Source organism: Cyprinus carpio, chromosome B7 (genome assembly GCF_018340385.1).
Source record: "Cyprinus carpio isolate SPL01 chromosome B7, ASM1834038v1, whole genome shotgun sequence".
Lineage (NCBI taxonomy): Eukaryota > Metazoa > Chordata > Actinopteri > Cypriniformes > Cyprinidae > Cyprinus > Cyprinus carpio.
Window position 1 is genome coordinate 32360346 of NC_056603.1, and position 21228 is coordinate 32381573.

At 38.6% G+C, this 21228-nt stretch overlaps 1 protein-coding gene across 1 annotated transcript in view; it reads right to left on the minus strand.

Moving 5' to 3' along the window:
* slc8a4b (solute carrier family 8 member 4b) overlaps positions 1 to 18843 on the minus strand; it is a 66052-nt gene extending 47209 nt beyond the window's left edge. The window contains exons 1-2 of the mRNA XM_042728351.1: positions 18206 to 18843; positions 17129 to 17318 (exon numbers count right to left, since the gene is read on the minus strand). The gene's annotated coding sequence lies outside the window, so the exon portion shown is untranslated. The remainder of the gene's footprint in view (positions 1 to 17128; positions 17319 to 18205) is intronic.
* Between the last annotated feature and the right edge of the window lie 2385 nt (positions 18844 to 21228).

Genomic DNA, 21228 nt, shown 5'->3' on the forward strand with positions numbered 1-21228 from the left:
GCGCCATATGAGCCAAGACTGTCACTGCTGCCCTTCAAAAACTATGACACCCCTCAGTGTGATATATTCATATTTGTTGGCATTAATGCCATCATGTCAGCCAGGCAGTTCTAAAGTTAAATTATCTTTACTGGCTGCCGATCATTTTGAGAGCTTGAAATTTGCTATGCAGCATCTCTTCAGAGTGAACAGTGCTTAAATTCCCATTCTCAGGAGCTGGAAACATCCACTATTTGAAACAACAAAGGAGTCAAATGTTTGATTTCTTTCAACCCTGAAAACACACCAAATATGCATATTTCATTGTTCTCTAAAATGTTTTACAGGCACAGACACACCGTTACTGACTGTGATGCCTGCTGTCTTCTGAAGGCAAAACCAATGGGGCGGAGAGAAGTACATCCTTAATAGGGATGTATGGGCGATGGAGACAAAATGTAACCACTGTGTAGCTCATAATATATCCCTTTAAAACTCAAGATAAAGGACTCAGCCCATCAGTCTCACAGTCAGATGTGCTGAAAGAAGCAGGCTATTATATTTCATAATTAGCTAATTGCATGCTTGGCAGCTAATGATGATGGCCAGTGGTATCTTGTGTGGGTGCCATGGCCGTGCATGCTAAATAGATGTAAATGCTTGTGGTAATTGTTGTGGGAAATGCTGTAAAATAAGATAAGAAAGAAGATAAATGTCTTCATGATCATGAATTGCATTCTCACTGTAAATGAGAGCTCAGAATATCAGCTTTAACTGTGAATGGAAGTGTCTATGTATGTGTGTGTGTGTGTGTGTGTGTGTGTGTGTGTGTGTGTGTGTGTGTGTGTGTGTGTGTGTGTGTGTACTTGTTTATGATTTCCCCACAAGGATCGTAAAACCTGAAATGTTTGACATTGTGGGGACTGGCCTGCGGTGTGTGTGTGTGTGTGTGTATGTGGATACACCTGTGTGTACTACACTGACGAGGCTCTATCAGAACATGTCCACTCATGGATGAAAGCACCGCAGTGCATACTAGATCAACCAACACACAAACACACAAAGAAAGACTGTGTGTGTGTGTGTGTGTGTGTGTGTGTCAACAGGAGAAGAGTGTGTGTGTGTGTGTGTGTGTGTGTGACCACTTTTTTGGAGTACGAGTACGAGTACGAGTACTTGCATTTCAGTACTCGCCGATACCGATACCGATACCGAGTACTTAATAAAAAAAACATGATTTCAATTTACAGGTAACAGCTTAGTCATATAAATTTAAAAAAAAAAACAAGGGACTAGTTTGGAATTAAGAACATTTATTTAAAATGAAAAGCATGTTGTATGCAAAATATTACAGAATAAAATAATTAAAAAAAAAAAAAATTAAACAGTGACAGTGCAAACTCAAGTATTTTTTTCAGTTTGTTGTAAACTCTGCCGCTTTGGACAACACAAGGGGCATTAATAAACATCTTTGCTATTTAGTGCACAATATTTGAATAAAACTAACAACATCCACCAACATAGAACTGCGGCAGATAGTGCAACTGAGGTAGGTATTAACATCAAGTCTAAGACGACTCACTTAATGGAGCCTATTTAGAAAAAGTGAGTGGCAGGTTTTTTTTTAAGAAAAGTAGCTTTTCTGCATTATCAGCAGTCAGCCTGTTTTCTTTTTTTCATCTATAATGTGTGACACTGAGCTAAAAAGCCTTTCACTTTCCACACTGCTACATGGGCTGAGAGGTATTTCTGGGCCATTTTAGCCAAAGTGGGGAACCTAATTTTGTTGACCCCCCAGTACTTCAGAGGACTGTCTTCACGAGGGCTTGGGGCCTCTCCGAGGTATGTGTCGAGCTCAATGGCAGCACCTGCTGCCAGCGGCTGTGCTGCCTGGGGCTGCTCCTTAGCGATTTCTTCTAATACAGTGTCCAGACTGCTGCTAGTGCTGGCCTGGGCCTTGAGGAACAGTTTAGCAGGAGGTTCTGCAGCTTCTGCCCGACTCTCCTCTGCCTCAGCTCTGGACATCATCTGCAGCTCCTGCTTCAGGTGCAGCTTGGCCTCCGGAGCAGTGTTGTTGGAGAAGAAGCGATCTTTATACCTGAACAAAATTCATGAATGTATTAATATGTGGAAAAATAGGACAGATTTTAGTTTCCCCTAAACCACTGTCATAAATGCCAGCCATTTGGCTTTCTGGTAGTAATAAGGGAAATATATTTCATATTATATATATTGCATACATTTGTATTTTAGTTGTATTTTTTTTTTTTTTTGTGTATTTAGTACACAAAATATAATATAATATTTCAGATGGAAATTAATCTTACATTTAGTACTGTAGTTTATCATAATAGCACACAGACTTTACCTTGGGTCAAGTATGGTGGAGATGAAGTACAGTGGATTGGTCTCGACGTCACTGAAGCGCTTCTTGACAGCTTCCAGTAAGGTTGCTTTCATTGTCTTGACGCCGTGGTCCTCGTCTGTTTCTCTGTTTAGAAGTCTCACTAGCACAGTCACAGCTGGGATGACATCAGAGGCTAGTGTGTCGTAGCTGCTCACTTTTTTAGTTAGTTCCTCAAAGGGGGCGAGGATGGCAACAGTCTTCTCCATAAGAGCCCATTGGTGAGCGGTGAGATAGCCGGGGAGTTCATGCTCGGACACATACACCCCCAGCACTCGCTTTTGCTCAATGAGGGACTGGAGCATGTAATACGTGCTGTTCCAGCGTGTCTGTACGTCCTGCTGCAGTCTCTTTATTGGCTGGTTGAGCTGTCCCTGAATGTCCTCGAGGCGGGAGTAGGCTAAGGCGGAATGTTTAAAATGCCCAACTATTTTCCGCCCCACTGCTATAGCATCAGCTATGCTCCTCTGTGCTAATAAGCCCTCGTGAACAGCCAGTTGGAGCGTGTGCGCGACACACGGCAGACTTGGGAGCCCTGCGTCATTCATGGCTTTAATCATGTTTTTAGCATTGTCACGAAGCACAACATGTACTGATGTTTTAGGTATACCCCATGTCTGGAGCATTTCCTCAAACACATGCGCTATAGCCTGGCTGGTGTGCGAGCCGCGGAATTGTTTCGCATGTAATATGGCTCGTTGCGGCGTGGAAACTCTCGTCTATCCACTGGGAGGTTAGGCTAATTAGCGACACGGGGCTAACACTGCTTGTCCAAATATCCGTGGTGAAACTAAACGCAGAGGAGGCTTGCAGTAGGCTGTGGATATGTTTTTTCACGGAGTCGTGTAGTTTAGGCAGCTCTGTGTCAGTCATGTAGCGGCGGCTTGGGACATCATATCTGGGCTCCAAACATGGAGGAGACGCAGGAATCCCACATTTTCTACCTCCGAGAGTGGCTGGTCACTCAATGCAATGTACTCGATAATTGCCTGTGTTATTTTCACAGCACGTGGATTGTCTCTGGACATTTTCTCTCGTCTTGCAAGAGTTTGCTGCAGCGTGGGTTGTGTTGGTTTAGATGCGTGGGTTAAACTCTTTGTACTCATTGTCATGTTGGGATTTTAGGTGCTTGATTAAATTACTTGTGTTAAATGCGCTACCTTTTGAGCCTCCTCTGGACAATTTCGCTGAGCACAATTTGCAGTCCGCCTTTGTTTTGTCGTCTTCATTCACTTTGAAATAGTTCCACACGGCTGACATGTTGTCTCGCCTTGCCTTCTCCCCGCTCTGAGCTGCAGCGGGGGGCGGGGCCTGGGGGCGGGCACTCGGCGGCGTCGGCGCCTTTGATTAACCCCTTACACGCCGCTCAAACATAGACATTTCTCAGACCGTGGTATCGGTCCCCGGTATCGGGGGACTTTTTACGAGTACGAGTACTTTAGAAAATGTGGTATCGAGGCCGATACCAGATACCGGTATCGGTCGGGGGACTTTTCTACATGGTAGAAAAAGTGGAAGAAAGGTCATCATGTGAGACATGGTAGAAAAGTGGAAAGACAGACAGAGAACAAGAGGGTAAACAGAAAGGCTAAATAAAAAAAGAGAGAGTGAGAGAGAGAGAAAGAATGTCAGTTGATTTGTGAACCTCTAACTGACTTATGTTTACAGTGAAATAATGACAAAACTGGCTACTACATAACCTGCTCACAAAACAAAAAATAATGCATCATAGTCTTTTGAGGACAGCAAGCATGTGACCATCTATGGGTGGAGGGGGTTGGGGGGACGACGAAAATGAAGGAAAAAAGAAGGAAAACCTGTTTCTTTGTCAATTTAATATGACTATACAACAACAATTATGTGATATGTATGTGTGCTATGTAAGTGACCTTGGATAAAAGCACCTTCAAAATGCACAGTTGTTGACGTAAACAAAATGAAAACACACAGAGATTTCCTTCACTAGGAAACAAACAGTGGCCAGTTATCGGCTAGATCAGGTCGGAAAATATGAAATTCGTGTTGGAAAAATCAGGTTTTGAGAACATTTTAAGAAGCAATTAAATTCAGTGTCTCAATGAAATCAGATATGAGTTAAAATGCCAGATAGTGTAATTGTGGCATTTACCAGAAAGGTCAGTGTTTGACCCATTCTATGAATCTCTTCCCTATTGGGCAATGGCTTCAGAACAGGCACCCTGTCACCCAGTCATAATATTTCAGTATTTCTTTTTTGGCTAATTGTACACTTCTTGTTGTTTTGAAATCTTATGATTTCTAGGAGTGATCTGTGCAAAACCGTAAAAGTATTTATGGTTCTGTCTTATTGTTTTCCCCTTATTTTCACATATTACATAACTTAATTTGCTGCAGCAGTCTCAGAATAACTCAGCAGTGGATCTTGACTATATCTGCAGTAGGTAAATGATGTTCACAGTCATTTGGATCCCAGCAGGGAACATATCAGCGGTCAGAGCAGCTCGAGTTATCTGACCTCTTCACAGACTGATCTTAGTAAATAGAGTAAATACAGACTATTTATGCACGGTGACCTTCAGCAGCAGCAGAATCCTAAGCCTGTTGGACAGGAACAGCAAGCTCAAAACTAGACAGCCAACTACTAACAAAACAAGCAGCTGGCCGCTCAGCAGGCGACCGTACCGCAAGTGTGTGTGTGTGCCCTTGAAATTGAAAACCAATATTTATATCAAAAGCCTCAGTTTACACAGTGCAGTTCATTTTATGTTCACATTATCTATGCATAGTGGAAAATTTTAATTTCAATTTTTAATCATTCAGACATTTTTATATTTCACACAATACTTGTCAGACTACCAAGATTAAAAACAGAATATGTCTATACCGAATTAGTGTTGATTCAGTGGTATTAAACACAGAGTATCTCACACTACAGTGTTAAATTGATTAAGTTTTGAATTGTTTTCTTTGGGATAATTTTTATAGCTAATTATTTTTGTGCCTCATTATTCTTGTGGCAGTCTATAGGGTTATTGATCTGTTGCAGTCTTGATGGTCCAGCTAACAACAGGTGCTAGAACAGTCCTGAAGGCATATTACAATACTGATAAGCAATTTTCCTTGTAAATTTCAACACACAGGATCACTACGAGAGAAGTAAAGGATTAGTGAGTGGTGAGAATGATATGGTAGCGTGGAGAAAGGTTTCCTAAAATGTACCAGAAGAGAAAGGTTGAGATGAAGTCAGGAGCTGAGGGTGGTGAAATGACACCGATAATTGGAAAAAAAAAAGAAATGTGAGAGAGTCGGCGCTAAAAAGAAGACATAGGGTGTAAAAATTAAAGTGATGGAGAAAATAACAGAATGAGAGTGAGAGAGAAGGTGCCAAATTTAGAGGAGATAAAGCAGTCTCATCTCATTTTAATTTAGTCCTACTCAAAGAGCTCCAAACCTGATTACTCATCAAAACCTCAGCCATCAGTCCAGCTTCTAGATAATATTTCTTGAAGCTTAATAAGCCACTTTTTACACTGCTACTGACCGAATAAATAAAGACAATAAATATTCATTTGAATTGCAACAATTTTTTATGTGAGAAAAACACTGCAGAGTGATACAAGAAACATGAAGCTAACACAACTAGGAAAATCAGTTGTCTGGTAGAAAGTTAATTAGAGATACGCTAATATTAAAATTATTATTATAGCCAAAATTCTATATACTACTCTGTGTAAATACATTTGAAAAAAATAAAACATAATGTAATGTCCAGTATGAAAATGTAATAGTACATTTGAGATTTTTTTTAGATGTTTTTTTTGGGATAACATCAAATCGACAGGTGACTTAGCCTCCAACTCAGATTTGGCAGTCTGTGACCTCTGGCTTTTCCTAAAACTAAAATCACCTTTGAAGAGGACTGAAGCATGCTTCTTGTATCTTATATCTTCTTCGATAAATGTCTTTATTTTTCATATTACATGGATGGATTTTTCTTTTTGTGATTCAAAATCACAAAAAGTCACAATTAACCTATCAGAATCAAGTACTCCAGAGGGCCAAGTTATAATATCCATTAAATCTGGACTGTATTCACAGCATCTCACCCTGAATAACAGTAATTCAAGAGTGCTCTGGCTGATGAAGTGTATGGTCTTGTATTTCCCCTGTCTTGGCTCACAGGAGATCACTGATGGCCAAACTTTCAGACGGATATGAGCTCATCAATTAGCAGCTGCAGGGCAACTGACAGCTCTGAGATGTCAGAAGTTTACAGCCTTTGCTGTTTTCCTTGATTAATCTGCTATGAAAAGATAAAGGTGATGGCTTCCCAGTGCCCTTCAAATAAGCATACACTCTTAAAAATAAAGGTGCTTAAAAGGTTCTTCACAGCGATGCCATAGAAGAACCATTTTTGGTACCACAAAGAACCATTCCGTCAAAGAACCATCTCTTTCTAACCTTTTTATAATCTGAAGAACCCTCTATAGTGAAACAGAAAGGTTCTTTAGTTGTTAAAGGTTCTTCATGGATCCATTTAGACAAAAAGGTTCTTCTATGGAAGCACCTTTATTTTAAGAGTGTACACATTATTACTCTTTCTCTCTGTCTGTCTCCAAGCACTGCCTCCCCATCCCAATTTTTCAGCGCATGGACAAAAAGGGCAGGGTATCAAAAATGAAATGACTGGCTCAGTGACCTAACTCTGTAAATCAATCCCAAAACAGCAATCACAAAACTAGGCTTAACGTCATCCTCTCATTCAATCATTAATTTAATGCTAATCCCACTGACATTTTGAATAGTTTCAGGGAGAGCTAAAGGAGACAAGCTGTTGCTCTGTTTCCACATGAGTATTTCTGTCTTTGATTCAGTGATCATGTCATCTCTCCATTATGGACAATTGACAGGATTCATCTTCGTCAAAAGGCAGAATTCAGTAAGGAGACAGTTGTAGGGAAAAAGCTGTTCCTGAGTCTGCTAGTCCTTGTCCGGCGGCTCCTGAAGTGCCTCCCGGAGGCCAGGAGGTTAAAGAGTCTATGGTCAGGGTGAGAGGAGTCCTTAAGAATGCTGCGAGCTCAACGTTGACAACGTTTTCTCTGGATGTCCTCAATAGCAGGGAGTGGTGTCCCTGTGATGTGTTGGGTGGTTTTCACCACCCTCTGCAGTGCCTTGCGGTCAGCAACTGAGCAGTTCCCATACCAGACTGTGATACAGCTGATCAGGATGCTCTTGATCGCACACCAGTAAAAGTTAACCAGGATGGCTGAAGACAGCTGGTTCTTCTTCAGTGTCCTGAGTAAGAAGAGGCGCTGGTGAGCCTTCTTGACCAGACTGGAGGTGTTTGTGGTCCAGGACAGGTCCTCCAAGATGGTGGTTCCCAGGAACTTGAAGCTGGAGACACGTTCAACAACCATCCCGTTAATGTGGATGGAGTCGTGCGTGCTTCCCTTCTTCCTGAAGTCCACAATGAGCTCCTTTGTCTTGCATGAGCTCCTTTGCATGAGCTACTTATGTCCCATCCTTCTAAAGAAACTGCTTGACCAGACCCTAAACCCGATGATAAATGTGCTAACTTAGACTGAAGATCCCATGAACCTTCTGAGATGAGCTGGGAAAATGGAGTCCACAGGAACCTTCTGAGAAAAATCAGTCAAATGGGTTAAATGAAAACCTCTCATCTTTACAAATGGATTTTCTGCTTATGCACAAGTTATGTACAGTGGTGTTAAATGAATCTGACTAAAGGAAAATTATTTTTGCACTACAAAAATCACTAAACCTTTGACAATCACTACATTGTGCTGGTATCACTCCGGTATCTCTTTGTTCTCACATGATAATAATTCCAGCTAAAACAGTTCCATCTCAAATCTAAATGTCATGGTCATTTACAAATCCGGTCAAATGTTTAAAGTTGGTTTCTTTCCAAAAAATAAAAAATAAAAAAAATAAAATGTAAAAACAGCCCAACTGTAGTGTATACACTTATTTGGTGTGTAGCTTTGTGTCATGATCACACTGATGTTTATTTTATAACATTGTCCCTTACTTATATTCTTTCCTCCATGAATCTCTCAGATGACCAAATGAGACTACACAGAACTGCAGAGCTTCTTGTCCCTCAATAAATTAATCATGCACTGTTCCATTTTACCTCATTACACACACATCTCAGCAACTTTCATATACTGTACACTCACACACATATAGGTAGCCAGCCAAAAAAAAGCAGAACAGCACTCTGCCAAATGGAAACACACACTGCATCTGTTCAGAAAAGCCTCTAAGGTAACAGATGACACCTTAACACTCAAGACCAACAATGTACATGAGTAAAAACCAAGAATGCTGATACACAGGGAAGGATCTAATTACTGAGCCTAAATAATTAAACCTCACTGCTTCTAATTAACAATTGTATCAACACAACCTCTGGGAAGAATGAGGGGAGTGTGAATGAGAGTGGAAGAAACAAAAGGAAAGACAGAATTACATGTTCTAATATTGCTGATAAAAAGAATTCACTGATAAAAAAATATGTCCTGTTGTGAAGAAGACAATAAAACTCCTAAGAGATTTTATTGTCAGTGTGGTCTCATACAAAACAAATATAAAAAAAAGATTAAGACCAACGTTGAATGTTGTCTGCTCGCAACGGTGACATTTTTATCTCTGAACTTAACTGGCTGATATTAAAAATGATGTGTATGTCTGTTTGTGATGTTTATAATGCATTGTCCTTGAACAATGCTGTTATGACCTCAAAACACTTTTACCATGGTGTTTGTAAACAAATACATTTTAATGTTTGGCTATTAACACATTACTGTGTAATCGCTCCATAAACTTGCCCAGAAGTTCACCTGGTACATCACTGCACTTGCATTGCCAACCACTCTGGCATAAGTACCGTGAGACACAAATTACAATGTTCAACAGAAGTGCTCAAAGCCTTGTAGAAGCAAGCTGAAATGGCAAGGTTGCTTCAGCAAATATGTTTCATCTAATTTTTGCTTTTGCTCACATCAGTAAGTTTTAGGGTAGGATTTGGTGACATTTAATTTCCGAACTCTGCAATATGTGAAACAACTAATGTAATAAAATATTGCCACAGTCATATTCATCTGTTTCAGAGAAATATCAACACAATTTTAGCACTAACTAGAAATGTAACTTTAAAACTGCCTTGAAATGTTGGCTTGTCAAGGTGCAATGATGTTTCAAAAAGTCAAGCCCCATTCCATTTCTGTTTTCAGGAGAGCTTTTATGATTTAGAATGTACAAGAATAGGCACATTTTAGACCTAGCACTGGAGGTCCACTTTCCTGCAGAGTTTACCTCCAACCTTGATCAAACTCATCTGCCAGTGACTTTCTAGTAATCCTGAAAACACTGATCAGCTTGTTAAGGTGTTTTTGATTAGGGTTGGAGTGAAACTCCGCAGGAAAGTGGACCTCGAGGCCCAGAGCTGCGAACCCCTTTTTTTTAGACAGATGTTTATCCTGATAAAGTTTATTTACCACTATAAATGGGCCAATTCTATACTCTAATTTAATATATTCAGAAACATTGTTTATTTTACTTCCAAGAAAGTAAACATTAAATCTACAAACGAGATCTAAAAATACTCTTGAGCTCATTCAGAATCCAGCAGGGAAAGAGATGTCAGCCTCAGCTTTAAAACTCTGTCACTTCAGATCAACTTTCAAAACCTTTCCACGGAAGTGAGTCGTCTCTGTTCCTAAAAACCCCTCAGAGCTCTAGAGGCTTTTGAGTTCTGTGATTGAAAGCGCTGGAACTGCCGTCACTGTTGGACGGTTCCTGCAGCGCTGAGGCAGAGCCGCCCTGTGCCATGCTGAGCATCGTCAGCCAAACAGCCAGCGTGACATTAGCAGACAGTAGGAGGGTATACTTCACTCACACACACACACACACACACACACATGCATGGTTTGTGAAGTGGCATCTAACCATGGGCGATTTACCTTCCTATGGTCCCACATAGTTGTCTGCATGCTGAGTTACATGCTCAGAGTCACAGCTTGCTAGTGTCAAATGAAAATGTCCACAAGGGGACAATGGCTACAAGTTCTGAAGCCATAACATCACCTGAAATTACACTGCCATCTCTTCCATACCTCCCTTAGATCTTCCTCTTAATATTTCTTACATTTAATCTCTCCATTTCCCTCAAAGTTTTATAAACATAATCTTTTTTCTGTCCTTTAACATCTGGGCTCACTGTGGTAAAGGTCTGTGAACATCATGTTTCATTAAGATAAATAAAAGAATGCAAAAAAAGAACATCTGGTGGTGTGCCAGACAGCATCTGGTAGAGTGAAAATGTTATAAATGTGTATATAATAATCTAGAAGGGGTAATCTGACATATTCATTAAAAGAACCATATAAAGTAGCCTCAAATAAATATTCAGACAGTATTTAAAAAAAAAAAAAAAGTATTTATATCATATGTTCAATCAAAAGATATACTGAGTAAAAGTCTAACAGTAGTGGATCAAATAGGTAATGTGATAATCTACACCTGAGGTTATTCTGTGTGGATTTGTGAGGAACTGACTTCATACATCCAGTAAAAATAAGACTGGTACTAGCTAGTTTAAAGTCATTGCAAGAACGACTAAAAAAAGTAAAGTAGGTTCTTTGAAAAGCTCTAATGCCATTTGTTTGAAGATGCCACTTGTCTTCATATTATGTATGTAATGTAATCATGGTTTGAAATTAACTGCCAACCCACCAAATGTGGGTGAAAATCAACCATGGCGTGTAACGCTATGAACTAGCCAATTTGGAAGGTTATGATTATTATGTTTCATCACTATCAGAACCCCCAATATCAGCAAAACATGTCGGAGCCTATATCCTCATGGGCAGCGCTCCAGTGTATAGTGAAAAGTTTGAGACCAGGGTCGCAGTCCTTTCCTGGTCCTGTGCCCCTCTCTCTAACTCTTTGCTTCCTGTCCTTTCTCCAGCTATACTGTCTAAATAAAGGCCAAAAAATGGCAAAAATAAATCTTTAAAAAAATGAACAAACAAAAACCTTTAGCATAAACAAAAACACTGCATAACACTATAGTACACTGGCAAAAAGAGCATCTTTTAAACCCGTTCTCACTCCTTAAGTATCTGATAAATGTTTGCTGTTCAAGACTTTTACCTGTCTCTATGCAGATGCTAAAAGTGCCCTTTAGTGTCTTTATTTTATTTTTGGGTGTGATGTGTAAATCATTATCTGACTCCTTGGAGGTCTTGGAATTTTTTATTGCTTGTCAACGGAGGAGAGGCTTCAATAAGCGAGTTCGCCGGCTTTTGTGAGAAAACAGCTAATTATTTTATGAATTGACACCCTGTCCACTAATCCTCAACATGCTTTCTATTAAAACTTTTAATTTGAAGTGAGCAACATTTAGTATTTTTTTTTCTAAGAAAACAAATTATATTTTATCAGAGAAGTAACAGACAATTTTGTGATGGGTAGGATTTAGTTTAGGACACTACACTCATTTCTATTCTATCTGCAAACAAGACTGACTGTGATCAAATTATAATCAATTCAATAATTCATAAACAGAAATTATAATAAATATATTTAAATCTAAGACATGATGTGTGGCCTAAACTTAAAAACTGAGTAGCCAAACTGGCTGGTGAGTGAAAAAGTTGCAATGCCATGCATACATTTTTAAGCGTTCAAATTCTTTTTGGGGCCACAGCACGCACCTCTATAGTTTCTTCAGTGGTTTATGTGTTGCTGTTTAAGAGTTGTCAAAGAGATGTAGGTCCCCAATTCAAAATATATTTCTCTCAAGAGTGTCTGAGAGTGGTATCTAACATTAACAGCGTGTGGGAGAAATCTGACCTAAAAAAAAGCCTCCCCAGACATGCCTTCTCCCTTCTCCCCTTCTTTCTCTTTCTTCTCACATCTTCACATAGATTTCTTCCTCACACCTTTCACTCACACTCTTCTATGTTCTCTCATGTTCTCTCCATCTTTAGGCAGACGTTGCACATCACTTTTTAATCAGGTGACATGTATGTGAGAGACTGTCTCCCCTCAGATAATCAGAGATCGTCCCTCACTTTTACATTTGCCTCTCTTTTATCTTTTACCTCCTCATGTCCCTTCCACGTGACACTGACATCAGTCATCTAAAGAGATGAACCACCAATTTAGAAATAAAGGTACAAAAGCTGTCACTGGGGCAGTATTTTTTATTAAATTTTTTAAGGTACTAATACACAGACTTTAGGTACTAATATGTACCTTAAAGGTATTAATATGCACCCTTTGGGGTAAAAAAGGGTACCAAGGTGTACCATTTGAAAGGGTACCACCCCAGTGCTAATACACAGACTTTATTTAGTAATTTTATTTTATTGATTTTAATGATAAAATGATAATAAAAAAATAAATAAAGAGATATTTAGAAATTTAAAATAAAAACAGTGGTCGAAAAAAGTGGTTGATTGCACAGATATTATTTAAACTGAACTGAGCTGGATGATGACATCACTGAACTCAATGATGAACTGCCTTTAACTAAAAAATTAGTATTTACTATTGTCATTTTGCATTATTGACAGTATTTTCCTAATTAATGCTGTACAGTTGCTTTGACACAATCTGTATTGTTAAAAGCACTATATAAATAAAGGTGATTTGACTTCCCTTACCCAAAAGTAGTATACTTCAAGTTTATTTTATTAAGTATATTTAAGTAAAGTTCAAGTATATATTTAAGTATACTTTATGTAGCAAGCATACAAATATCAGTGTACTAGTAGTATACTTGTAAGTGTACTGTTTCAACACTCCGTGGGACTAAATTGGCCCACTTTCTAGTATATAAAAGTATGCTTTTAAGTATACTTTAAGTATAACAGTATCAAACTTTTACCTCTGTGTTTGAAGTTTGTATTGCAATTACACTAAAAGTGAACTTATAGGTATACTGGTAGTTTACTAATTATATACTTCGTACACTTTGAGGTATAGTCTCAGTAAACTACTAGTTTAGTTAAAATTTGTTGCAAGTATACTCATAAGTTTTCTTTAAGTGAATTTTACATCATACTTTAAGTATACTACTATGCCCCTATTTAGATATTGATTTGCATATGTTTTGTTATATGAATATCGGAATTTACAAAACATCAAAAGAAAGAACAGGGTATCTGCTTGTAATCAAAAACATTTTATTCTGGCTTCATGCATTCTTTTTAAACACTTTAATGTGGGTAAGTTTCATTAAAAAAAAAGAAAGAAATAACATTTTGATCAAAAAGCTGAAAAAAGACTATGAATTGTATTTAGAATGATAATCAAAATCTTTGGGGTGTTGAAATGAATTGTATTTAGAATGATAATCAAAATCTTTGGGGTGTTGATGGAGTCGATCAACACGATGCTGGTTTCATGTCAGATGACCGTGTTAGATTACATGTGTTAGTATCTGTTGTTTCTTTTTCTTCTTCACTTGTGTTTTTTTGGAAATTCTTTACAGAATATGTATACTAGCGCCCTCTACCATATAACAATGAAAACAGAGATTCTAGGAGCACAAGTATAGCTCAAATATATTTAGACTTTTTGTAAGTTAAGTTCAAGTATACTTAAAATTTTCTGAAGAGTACATGAAGCCCATTTCTGAGAAGTACATAAAAAGTAAACTAAAAGCATACTTTCCTATTTTTAGTTTAAAAGAAGTATACTAATAGCACACTTGAATAGACTTCTTTTTCGAAAGGGTTGACTTGACTATGTGGAAAAAGACATCCCACAGGCGATGTCAGAAACAAAAACTGTTTATTATTGATGTTAAAATTCAATTTTGAGCTACAAACAAACAAACATTTGGGTTTTTAGCTCCCCTACTAATTCCTGTCACGAAACTGGCACATCTTCAATAAATGCTCATTTAACCTTTGGATTTTGGGGTTTGACTAGAAAAAGTAATTTAATTGTCAATAGTTATTAAAGGAGGGGTTTTGTTCAGAATTAGTTTTATTCTACAATCCAGACAAACAAATACCTCTGGAAGGGTCTGTTTGTCATTAAAACCAGATATGGATAATACATGTACGATTAAGCTCTGTTTCTCCCTGAATCTCATTAGACTAATTGGTTTGAACTATGCCAGATACCACATTTAGAGGCTTTTAAGGTATGGTACCACCTGACAAAAGAAAAGAGTGCTGAACATTTTCATGATTTTATCACAACTGTAAACCTGAGTGCTTCCTGTTTCTTTCATAAACATAACATTCACCAACATTATTATGATTGTCACCACACATAACCTGCTGGTGACTCTCTTATCGCACGAATAGGTAGGCCTACTGTGTGACTAATGGCAGCGCTGCTTTTGACAAGTGATTTCATAACGTTAGCCTCTCTTAGCCTATCTCAATTTCCTCAATCCATCTATTTTAATTACCTCTTCTCCTCGCTCACTCCAGCCACCAATCCCGCAAGTCAAATAAGACATGTTTCCTGGCACACTTACGCTCTATATTAATAAAAAATGTGACCTGGTCTAGAAAAAGCTTGCCCAGTCTCAAATAAATAGTAGAGTAGCCTACGTTCATTTGCAAAATGTATTTCAACCCACTGCATGCTAACCTACCTCACTGGAAAAACCTATCTGTGGAGACATTTCCTGAAAAATTATATTACGTGCTTTTTGCACATTTCGCAACACTTTCAAACTGAAATGTGAAAACAAGTCTTTATTAATCAATAGTTTTCTGCATTAATCATAATTTGTGTGAACATGAATAAAATTTGTTGGTGTTTCACTATACCAGTAGTGGTCAATCCCGATAGAATTGCTGTAAATTGTAGTTATAGGCATGTTTTTGGAGCATTAATGACAAGCAAAGTTTCCTTTCCTGTATTTACATAGTTCCTGCTAAAATGACTTTGGTTACTCAATGTAATCTCAGTTCCCTGAACCCAAAAGTTGTCCCTATGTGGAAACTTATTTCATATCATTTATTACAAAATCCTGTTTGTGTGTTTGTGTGTGTATATATACACACATATATTGCAATAAATGTAACATATCGTTTCTAATCAACATCTTTAAATTAATATTTTTATATTTATCAATCATTTTAACTTTGATTGTTTCATACGTGATGCTGCATTGTAGTTTATTCCCTCATCAATGCTATTAAAGGGTTAGTTCACCCAAAAATGAAAATTCTGTCATTAATTACTCACCCTATGCAGGGTCAGACAACTCACAGATTCCATCAAATACATTTTAATTTGTGTTCCGAAGATGACCTAAGGTCTTACGGGTTTGAAACGACATGAGGGTGAGTAATTAATGACAGAATTTTCATTTTTGGGTGAACTATCCCTTTAAGTACACAGTCTTGTATCTTCATCTTTTTGTATGATTTTCAAATATATTCTCCTTTGTATCAAAGTTTGTAACATTGTGATTCACCTTGTAGCTGGTTGGGTTGGTTCATTGCTAAAGAAGACACTTAAGTAAAGACTGAATTGCATTTTAGAAATTATAAAATAGCACAAAGATGATTTACCAATGCCAGTGGCAATATTTTTCTAGGGGGCTTTTAAGAAACAGACTTATTTTTTTCTTCAACCTCTTGCCTTTTACATCACAAAAAGCACATAGATTTCCTAGGGTTGATGTAGTTCCTTCAAACCAAACTAGGGTCAGAAGGGCAATCACGCAGTATAATTGTTTATTAAAACTGAATGTCTCTCCCTGCCTGTTTGGGTGTGTTGGTTAAATCATTTTGTTTTGTTTTTGTGAATTGCTGGCAGTGTACTAGTAAGGACACGCAAAGGACAAAATATCTAGCAAAACTCGAAAATTTTCTGTGACTAATAAGGTATTCTGAGTAAGACATTTATAGGTATGATGCAAAGCAATTATTCCCTTATGACAATAAAATAAAAATAAAAAACACATGCGTGTGTGCACACGTTTGTTTCTATGAAATGTGGGGACTTTCCACAGACTTCTATTACGTTTATACTGACCAAACAATATTTTATATCCCCTAACCCAGTGGTTTTCAAACTGTTCCTGCAAGCACCCCCAGCACTGCAAGGTCGGTTCCCACAAAGTCAAAAATTTCAGGTTTTACTGTACTTGTGGGGACATTTGATCCCCAAAATGTAGCATAAACAAGTACACACACACACACACACAATTGTGTACACTTCTCCCCATTACAATCTATGCCATTTGAGAGGGATTTGCTACAAAGGAAACATCCATTTTGCTCACAACTACGTCCTGACCAGTGTTGCCAGTTGCGTAACGCAGGTTCAAATACGACTTCAGTTTGCGTTGGATTAGGCTACAGGAGAATAATCTGATCGAGAGACATTGGGATTGAGGGAATGGGTGACTGATATAGAGTCTGAGTGAAAGGATCAGCGCGCACATGGAAATAAAAAGTGGATTTGGATTCTCAAAATACCCCGTTTATGTGTGATTATGTTCTTAATTAACACTCATTCAACCAGTTCAGTGGTTAAACTACATTTCAAAGTGATTGCATAACAAAGCACGAGACCTATGACAAGATTTCCAAGATCCCAGCAGTCAGCACTTTAATATCTAATGCGCCTTTACGCATAGCGGTCACTCAAACTGCAATAATTAAATGAAGAGCCATCTGATGAACATTTTGGAGACGTAACTATGCAAACAGTATTATTTTTGGATTGTCGCTCAGTATAAAGTGAAGCGCTTACCGGTTGGTCTGCTCTGGAAACAGGTGGTCGCTCGCAGGGATCAGTGCGGTTTATCCGCCGATGTGTTGTTGTTTGTCGATGCTGTTAGTCGCTCATGTCAGGAATCTATTCCCCAGCGCGTCCGAGGCGAGGAGGTTTCCAGCCAGACAACTAGCTTTCTAGTATGCGGAGACCTGGTAGTCTAACCCAACTGAAACGCAAATAAACAACTTAATCACCTTAATAGCCTTGACAGAATTGAGACGGTCATTTCGCTGATGGTTGTGTGTTATGCGGTGCGCCTCAGACAAGTTGTGTAGCCTAACCTTAATGAATGAGTCACCATGCGCGCTTTACATACAGTACAGGCTAGGCTACTTATCCTTGGCTTTATATACTATATTCAAGAATTGCATATACAAGTTCTTTATTTTAATTGAATGCTACCATATAAACTGAAATCACTTGAAACAAAGTAATCAAGGTTAACATAGGCAGAAAAGCAGGCAATGTGGTGATGGGGGTTTACATGGTGGCGGTCTATATCAATATCATAGAAAAGCAGGGAATGTGGTGATGGGGGGGGGGGGTGGCGGGTATACAATAATGTAGTCTATATCATATGTAGCCTATATAATTTGTGATTGATATATACATTTCTAATTATATTTTAAAACTATAACTTTTGGCCTACTATAAAAACAAAATGACATACGAGATGATATTTTGGCGACTGCATTCCTGTTTGGCGACACTTCTTAGTGTAAGTACATTAGCACACGTTTAAATTATACATTAACTATATTTTATGCCCGTTCCTAGGAAAAAAAAAACGACTTTGGTATTATAACGTTAAGTAGAGTGGACTTTGGTTTTATAATTTTATTAGTTGTGTTTTTTAGTTTCATAATTTTAATCTCATTGTACTTTAGTATAATCATTTTAACCACACTGTACCGTTACATTTTCGCATTGTTTTTTTGTAAGTAATTCATTTTTTTTTCCATCAAAATTAAACAAATTGCCTTGGTTGCTTGGTAAGTTAAACATTTCCACAGTGTGCGCCTTTAGCATTTCTTCACTTCAGCATCAACTGACCTTCCAAATTTCAGCTCTCCGTTAGTTGAAATCTTTCCTCAGACGGACTTTTAGTGGTCTTCTCTGGCTCCTGCGATACAGGTTTCTCTCCGTTCGTTGCTCCTGTATTGACTAAATAAAATAGTCGCCCTCACTATATCTGTTTTCAATAAGCGGTCAGTTCCCGTTAGTAACTGGCTTGAGCTGTTAGTTCTCGCTTCCTCCTAAGACTCAGAAGCCCTGTGTGTCCTGCTCTGTTCAAGCTGATCTAGTGTCCACGTACGTCTCCTCCGTTGATGACCGTCATTGTAATGAATCTCTCTCGTGAGTGGTTGCTCTTGTCATCGCTCCTCTAAACGCTGCTGACTATAAATGAATGCTCTGCTCAAAGTTCAATGAAGAGAATACAGGATGAGCAGGGGACGGTGTGTCGCCGCTCAGGATGTGAGAGTCAGAATGAGCGTCCTCCTATCAGCATCAGCATCAGCTGCTGTGTCGAGGGTGGAGAGAGAGAGAGAGAGAGCCACATACATGACTTGGTCTACATCATTCGTAAAAACTGCTTAGGCTTGTGCCTTTCTACAGCAGATGTTAATGAGTAAAGCAATTAAAGGTGCAGTGTTCTTATTTTAAAATGAGAAAAGTTGTACACACAATGAACCTCTGTTCACCTGTGCAATAAAATTAATTAAAATCAAATGACCTCGATTACACTCCCATTAAATGCCACCAGTTATGCTAGTATTCTCTTTATTCTGCATGGAGCTGGTCGCCCTCTCATGGGTGCCGCCATGTTGACAGCACATGCTGTGCTAAAATTATAATAATAATAATAGGGACTTTTATATGACACTTTTAGTCACTTCTCTGTGCTCAGGGCGCTTACAAAGCAGAAACATATATAGACATATGAAGTACAAACTAAATGTGTTTGGCTATGTCTGACAAACATTAAAAAAAAAAAAAAAATTCAACTTCATGCATCCAGGCCAACAGGTGTCACTATAAAGGCAGAAACAGCTGTTACTATAAGGACAAATATTAATAAAACATAATAATAATAAAACGTGTACATCTCATTTTTTAATAGAGCCTTGTAAAAATGTGGTTATATTTGTTCTGCAGAGAGTCCAACCAGTCAATACCAGACTATTGCTCCAGTAATTGGAAGCGGTTATTTTGGCAGCAGTTAGCCTATTTATTCCAGTTTAAAGTAATCAGGTAATATGTCATTAATACAACAAAGCCCTTTCAGCCATGACTTCACGATACAGCAATATAATTCACACATTTTGTTTGTCGAAAGATTAATGGCAGGTCCCAAAACAGTTATTAGGACTAACACTCCCACCCTTCAGAGTGAGAAGGTATTGATTAGGCTGTGATGGATTGGCTTTTTAATTGTCAAGCATGATGCAAGTGTTCAGATTAATGGCTCACCTAGTGCTGCATATGCACAACACTCTCAGTGGCCATGGATTTGCTTGTTCAAGTGCAGATATTTACATGAGAATTAGTTAATAAGGGACGAGAAACACTAACGTATGAATGCACACACACATTCTTATTGCAAATTAAATATCGAGCCCTCTAAACTGATTCAGTCCTGCCATGCCAGTTCTTGGATCCAAATCACTGCACATCGCTTTAATGTCTAAAGCTGTGTGAACCCTATACACATCCATCTCCCTGAATGTTGTGTCATGTTTAAATTACGGTTTGCAGTATTCTTAGAATGAAACTATTCGGAACTACCCAGCCTTATCTCACCAATCTATAGCTGCATTTCTGTGCTGGTAGGAATTATCAAGTCCACATGAAGCCCCCGTTGCTTGGTGGTCCATATAATAGACTAGAAAGATGAGAGGAGGAAAAGATTGCCGGTGCCAAAAGCTGCCAGCAATCTCCATTCATCAGTGGTGTTTGTGATTACAGCCTGAACTCTATCACACAGAGGACACATATGGAGTGGCATGGCCACATTAAAGGGTACAGTAAAGGAGGAGAGATTGGAAAGAGGGTTGATAATGACAGAGGGACAGAAAAACAGGGGGAGAAAGAGAGAGGGCATAAAGGCCGAATGAGATCTGTTTTATGTCTCTTTTGAGTGCTAAGGCGGGGTGCCTGAGATCTAGTACAATTTGTAAAGGTTGTTAGTGAGGGCTCAGCTCTGAAGGCTTTGACTGACAGTCCAATCAGAGAGCTTCGCTTGACCAGTCGTGACTGTGGTCTGGAGCAAGGCAGGTTATATTCTTTGTATTTTTTAAAGTCATCTCTGTGTATCTGGATGGGGCCTAGAACATTTTACATAGCGCTGGATCTTCATCTTGTGCAGTCTTACAGCTGGGTGGGTCAGCTGCCATAGATGCCAGAAATATCCCAGTTAAAAGGTACCCTCCATAAGGGCGAGGCAGGGTGCGTATATATAACGTCTGATAATTACATGTGTCTAAAACAGGGAACCCTGAGAGCTTCGAGTTCAGCCACAGACTGCAGACACATCACAGAAAGAAACATGCGCCACCCTCACTATGCAGAACCACTTGTAAACCACAGCAGCCTAAGCCTGTAGTTACACTGGGTTAAAAATAAAAAAATAAGTATACATATACTGTTACATCTAAGACATCTTAAATATACAGAGAAGAATACGTTCAGGCCGTTGAACATGATGTTTGTGTGTGTGTGTGTGTGTGTGTGTGTGTGTGTGTGTGTGTTGGAAACAGAGATAAATTATTGAAGTCTGAGTGTTGTTATTTGTGCTTTAAACACTGTGTTTTTAATGTTTATCTGTTTGATTTAATTTACCCTGAATCCTATTGTTCTGAAGGATAATCTCTCTGTGGTTCAGCCACTGAGAGAAAAAAAATGTTAAAGGAGCCATTACAAACTATTATTACACGGCTCTGTGGAATATTTGATTCTGATTGGTCAGTCGTGACATTCCGAGGTATGTTATCCCTCGATAACAACCGGCTGATAACACAGGCTCATCCGGGTAACTAAAGTCAGCTCTGTACTCTTGCTAGGAACAGTTTTTTCTT